The following is a 5837-nucleotide window of genomic DNA, read 5'->3' on the forward strand; positions in this document are numbered from 1 at the left end:
ATATGAATATTTTGTATGTCTTTACATACATGGAAAGGAAAGGAAAGGAAAGGAAAGGAAAGGAAAGGAAAGGAAAGGAAAGGAAAGGAAAGGAAAGGAAAGGAAAGGAAAGGAAAGGAAAGGTCTTAAAGGTAAGCCACTGATTATTCAGCATATAATTTAGCATATAATTTAGCCAAGTTATCTTTTAAATTTTCCTGGCTCTTGCCAATATTGGGCATTTTTCTACCACAGAGCCCTAGAACACTTCTTTTTTTCTTTTTTTTTTGTTGTTTTTTTGTTGCTGTTGTTGTTGTTGTTGTTGTTGTAAATACAAGTAAAAAATTAGAAGTAAGCTTTTCTCCTACTTTCTCTCTGCCTCTCCCTCTCTCTCTCTCTCTCTCTCTCTCTCTCTCTCTCTCTCTCTCTGCCTCTGCAAGCCCACCATTGGGTCTACATAAATGGTTATTTACAATGGTTGTACTGCATATTTTAAGACATTCCTGGAATTAAATGTTTGATCACTTACTTCACTATATTGTATATTTAAATGTAAAAGGTGAATTGCAGTATATTAAAAACAGCTGAGAGAAAAAAAAACTACTTTTATCAAAAAATTTGAGCCTAAAATAAAATGGCCAAAATCCAGCTCAAGGAGACACTAAGAGGCTGGAGAGAAGGCTGAGCAGTTAAGAGCACTGACTGCTCTTCCAAAGGACCGGGGTTCGATTCCCAGCACCCACATAGCAGCTCACAAGTGTCTGTAACTCCAATTCCAGGGGATCTGATACCCTCACACAGACAATACATGCAGGCAAAACACCAATGCACATAATAATAACTAAAAAAACCCTTTTATAAGGGCACTAAGAAAGGGTAGCTGGAGTAGGACATGCCTTTAATCCCAGCACTCTGGGGGCAGAGGCAAGCAGATCTCTCGAAGCCAGCCAGGTGTACACAGCAAATTCTGGGGCAGGAAAACCAGAACCACACAGAAAAACCCTGGAGAAAAAAGAAAGGGAGGGGGAGGGGGAAGGGAAGGGGAGAAGGAGGGGAGGGGAGTAGAGTGGATGAGAGGGGAGGGAGAGGGGAGAGGAGAGAGGAGGGGAGGGGAGGAGAGAAGAGGGAAAGAGATGGGGGAGGAGGGAGGGAGAGGAGTGAATGAGAGAGGGGAGGGAGAAGAAGGGAGGAGAGGGGGGAGGAGAAGGGAGGGAAGGAATGGAGAGAGGAGAGGGGAGAAGGGGGAAAGGAGAGGGGAGGGAGGAGAGGGCAAGGAAGGGGAGGGAGGGGAAATAAAGGGTGAAGAGGGGGGAGGGGAGGAGAACAGAGCAGAGGAGAGGAGGGCAGAGGAGAGCATAAGAGAGCAAACACTAATTCCTTCAGGAGAAAACTCTTGGTGGTGGAAATGGCTCAGCTTTCAGAGATCCCTAGTTCCCAGTACCTGTGTCACAGCTTACCTATAACTCCAATTCCACGGGATCCAGATTTTGGCTGCCACAGGCAAACACACACACAACTGTAAATTCATTAAAGGAATTCAATTCCTGAAGTCAGGAGTGGTGGTCCATACCTATAATCCTAGCACTAGGGAAGCTGAATTGGGACTACCAACTGAGTTTAAGGCTATGGTGGGCCACATACAGACTGAGACCTTTTCTCAACCAAAAGAAAGAACAAAACAGAACTACAAGTTGTAAAATTTCTATTACATTCTGTTTCCTCCTCTGCAAAACGGGGAGATGGAGTAGTATTCTGAAAATCAATGTACAAATTGGGTCTGGAGAGTTGGCTCAGCATTTAAGAGCTCTTGTAGAAAACCAGAGTTCAGTTCACAGCTGCCTGTAACTCTAGCTTCAAGGGACCCAGAAGCCTCTTAAAAGACTCTTCCGGCCTTGTGATTTGAGTAAGAATGGCTCGCAAAGGCTCACATATTGGAATGTTTAATTAGGAAGTGACTATTTGAGGAGTAGGTGTGTGGCATCTCTGGAGTGTGGGCTTTGAGGTTTCTAAAGCCCATGCCAGGTCCAGGCAATCTCTGTGTGCCTGTCTCTCCCTCCCTGCCTACAGATCAGGATGTAGCTCTAGGCTATTGCTACGAGTTCAGCCGTACTCAGACCATGCTAAGACTCTGAAACTGTAAACAAGCTCCCAACTAAAGGCTTTCTTTTCTGAGAGTTTCTGTGGTCATGGGGCCTCTTCACAGCAACAGAACAGTGACTAAAACAGAAGTTGGAACCGGGGATCTGGAGAGATAGCTCACCAGTTAAGAGCATTGGCCTCTCTTCCAGAGGGCCCAGGTTCAATTCCCAGCACTCAAAAGACAGCTCACAACTGTGTAACTCTAGTCCAGAGGATAAAATACCCTCACGAAGACTTACATACAAAACACCAATGCACAGAAAATAAAAATAAAGCCGGGCGTGGTGGCGCATGCTTTTAATCCCACCACTCGGGAGGCAGCGGCAGGCGGATTTCTGAGTTCGAGGCCAGCCTGGTCTACAAAGTGAGTTCCAGGACGGCCAGGGCTATACAGAGAAACCCTGTCTGGAAAAACCTAAATAAATAAATAAATAAATAAATAAATTGAAAATAAAAATAAATGATTTTTTTTAAAAAAAAAAGGAATTTAATCCCAGGGAGTTGGGTATTGCTGTGACAGGCCTGACCATGCTGGTTGCTGGAGGACAGTTTGGGGCTTTGGACTAGAAAATCGGTTGGACATTTTAAGAAGGGCTTAAGGGGCCATCCCTATTAGGTGCTTGGAAGACAGTGCTGAGGGAGATTTGAACTATATGACAAGTCAAGTTTAAGTGGAGGAGAATACTAGTAAGTAGCCTAGAAACTATTCTTGTGACATTTTGTCCTTGTCCTAAAAACCAGCCCAAAGATAAACTGAAGAGTTTTAGATTAATGCCACTGGCAGAGGAGACTTTAAGACAGACGACTATTGACCATACTGACTGACCTAGTGTGGTTATTAGTTATCATTCTTATGCAGATCTATAATGAAAAGGAGCAACCTGGAAAAAAGAAACATGAAATACACAGTTTCAAAGGAAAGGAAGCGCCAGAGAGTGTAATGGAATGCAGTTCAGTGCTCAAGGAGATACTAGATACAAAGTTTAAAGACAAGCCCGAAGCTAAAGGGAATCCTCAGGGCAAGATGTCCCACCCAACTCCATTTCCTCTGCCTGAGGGGGAATTGTAAAGCTGCAGCAGAGAAGGAAACCAGGAACAACAGAAAGCTGATACAAATGTAACTGAAGGGGAGGGGGACCGGTTCCAGGCCCAGCAAGCAGCAGAATTTGGCAGCATTGGCCATGAGGTTCTGGAGACAAGAAAGGAATTATGGAACCTCCTGTGACCCAGGATAAGCCACCGAAGCCCAGCTTGTGGGAGGGGTGTCCGTATGTGGAGACCTAGAGAGAGGCCGGTGTGTGACGCTGTGAAGAGACCCCAATATGTTGGAGATGCCAGAGTTGTGAGATACCTTCAAAGGGAAGCGGAAGACCAGGCATGAAAGCAGCCCAAGAGAAAAGTGTGAGGCAGTCAGCAAAGCTGAAAGGAGCCAGGAAACGGAAGTGTTCCCTGCTATGATGATAATGAACTAAACCTCTGAAACTGTAAGCAAGCTGCCAATCAAATGTTTAAATCAGAGTAGCTGTGGTTCACAGTAACGGAACAAGTGAGTAAGACACCGTCTCCCCCAGCACCCACACACATGTAAATACACAGACAAACACATAAATAGAAGGAAGATACACCTTTAAAAATAAAGTATACAAGTGGACTGGCAAGATGGCTCAGTGGGGAGAACGTGTTTGCTGCTAACACTGGGAACCTGAGTTCTAACGCCTGCACCCACATGGTGAAAGGAAGAACACACTCTCTGACCCCTGTAGGTAGGTCTGTCTGTCTGTCTGTCTGTCTCTCTCTCTCTCTCTCTCTCTCTCTCTTTCTCTCTCTCTCTCTCACACACACACACACACTAAATGTAACTTTAAAATCCGTAAATTATGCAAGGAACAGTAAGTACTCAATTTTATTTATTATCATCACCAGGATATAAAAAAACTTAAGGTCAGTAATAAACAAAGAAAAATCCAGTATAAAGTAATATGCATAATTTCTTCATCCTAAAGAAAGGGGGAGGAGTTGCCCGAGGCAGTTGTGCCAAATTCTGTGTCGGAAGTCCCAGATACTGGAGAACGTGAGACAGGAACCAAGGGCCAACCTGGTCAATTTAGTGAAACTGTTTCAAAATAAAATGCAAAAGGAGGGCAGGCTGTGCAGCCTTAGAGTGTAGTGAGTTAGCACAGAGGCACAAGATTCCCAGAATGGAAAAGAGAAGGGGAGAGGGGGGAGCTCAGTTGGAAGCACGCCTGCTTAACACATACAAGAGTTCTAGGCTCAATCTCCAACCTAGCAAAACCCAGCATGGTGCCACCTGTAATGCCAGCCCTGGGAAGTTTGTGATTACCCTTCAGTTCAAAGCCAGTTTGGTTTACATGTCTCAAAATGAAGGAAAGAAAGGAAGGATGAAAATCCAAATACAACTTATGTATTTTTCCCTTTGAGACAGCCATCCGATGTTGACCAGGCTAGTCTTGAACTTCCTCCGCCTCCTGATAGGTAAGAGGATACAGGCAACATCTGTTTTCTATTTGGAGATTTTTAGCTTTGAGTCAGGCTGGCTTCAAATCCTTCAGTATTCACCTTCACCATTCACAAAGAAGCAACTATGGTTTTTAAATACAGACAACTAAGAAATGAAGTAAAACCTAGAAGTCATATTGAACTGTAAGGTAGTCCGTTCAAGTAAATGAACATGAATGCCTGGTATTAACCAGTCAAGACTGCTCAATATTCCATTTTTTTTTTTAAAAAAAAAAGATTTGGGTCAGTTAACACAAATTCATAAAGGCAATGATCTTTACACAACTAAGTGTCTGTATTTTAAGAACTGAAGTATATTTTCCCTAAGTAAAGAGAGCATCTATGCGCTGTTAAGGTAGAAAATAATCGGATAGGCTCGTTCTCAAATTCTACAATCTAAAGTGCTCAAAACCATGCTGTCCTAGTCACTCAACGGCACATTTTGCCAATTTCAGATGCAATTATGATCCACGCTACCTGTAATTTTGTTTTGCCACTATTCACCAAGCTTGCATCCCATCCTAGAATAAAGAAAAATCACTGAATTCAATCTTGGGCTAAAAGGTCAAATATCAAACTGTCTAAAAAAAAGCAAGGTATCTGCATAAAAGCGGTATCCATTTCAGATTAACTACTCCAAACAGTCAAGAAGCGAATCAGAAACGCCTGGATAAAACAGCCTGAATCGTCAACGTATTTGATCGCTTAACAGGGCCTGGGCTCTCTTCTACCTTTGCAATAAATCTTCTGGCGAATCCCCGTTAACCCGCTCCACATGCCTCGTGGAACAAATAAATAAAAACACCGTCTAACTCCTTCACGGAACGTGTCCCAACCCGCAGGGGGGGGTGGGTGGGAACCGACGGGTGTCCCGTCAAAAACCGGACTTCTGCTGCAAAGTAGTGTCTGCCTGCCGCCCCGTTCTCAGAAAGCAAAAGCCGGCATTAGACTGGCCGCTCTCTGCCTCAGCCGCCCAGGAGGAATCCCCAAGATAACCCTCCAGGATCTGGAGTCGGGGGGACGAAAAAGCTAAGACACCTTCTCCTCCGGGCACCTTCCCGACTCTCCTACCTCTAAAGCTCGGCTCTCCTCCCGGAGCCGCGGAGAGAAGGAGGACTTCCAGTGGAGGCGACCATTGGGGTTCGCTAGTCCCAGGATCTCACTTCCTCCCGCCGCCCCTCCCCCTCCCCGCCCCTGGAGCT

At 44.8% G+C, this 5837-nt stretch overlaps 1 protein-coding gene across 13 annotated transcripts in view; it reads right to left on the bottom strand.

Annotated features, from left to right (window-relative positions):
* Nucleotides 1-5837, bottom strand: part of Atrx (ATRX chromatin remodeler) — a 141714-nt gene that overhangs the window by 132761 nt on the left and 3116 nt on the right. Inside the window, exon 1 of one of the 13 annotated variants that reach the window (XM_029534444.1) lies at nucleotides 5707-5722. The exons of the other annotated variants lie outside the window; for them this stretch is intronic. The gene's annotated coding sequence lies outside the window, so the exon portion shown is untranslated. Of the gene's footprint in view, nucleotides 1-5706; nucleotides 5723-5837 lie in introns of those variants that run through there. 13 annotated transcript variants of the gene reach the window in all.

Source organism: Mus pahari, chromosome X (genome assembly GCF_900095145.1).
Source record: "Mus pahari chromosome X, PAHARI_EIJ_v1.1, whole genome shotgun sequence".
Lineage (NCBI taxonomy): Eukaryota > Metazoa > Chordata > Mammalia > Rodentia > Muridae > Mus > Mus pahari.